Source organism: Theobroma umbraticum, unplaced genomic scaffold (assembly GCF_002168275.2).
Source record: "Theobroma umbraticum cultivar Fairchild unplaced genomic scaffold, ASM216827v3 scaffold_67.0, whole genome shotgun sequence".
NCBI classification, from domain to species: domain Eukaryota; kingdom Viridiplantae; phylum Streptophyta; class Magnoliopsida; order Malvales; family Malvaceae; genus Theobroma; species Theobroma umbraticum.
The window spans coordinates 7,401,582-7,401,895 of NW_018397262.1; positions in this window are offsets into that span (position 1 = coordinate 7,401,582).

Genomic DNA, 314 nt, shown 5'->3' on the forward strand with positions numbered 1-314 from the left:
AAAAAATGGACAATACTTTCTTACGATTCCTTTTAGCTTTGCTTTACTCAATACTGGTCATTTTTTAATTGGAATTGCTCATTGAGTCGATGATTTAATTATTTGTCTCCCTCTAATAATCAATTTTGATATTAGTTAAAATTTATAACATAACGATCTAAATATATAGCGTATTTTAATAATTTAAGATTTTAGAATTGAGATATTAATTACCCATTAAATAAAGCTTTTTTATAAAAGAAAAAGTGAGACCTATAATTCCATAAAGCAAAAGATGTTTGGGTCCATTGCTATTTGAATAAAAAAAATGAAAA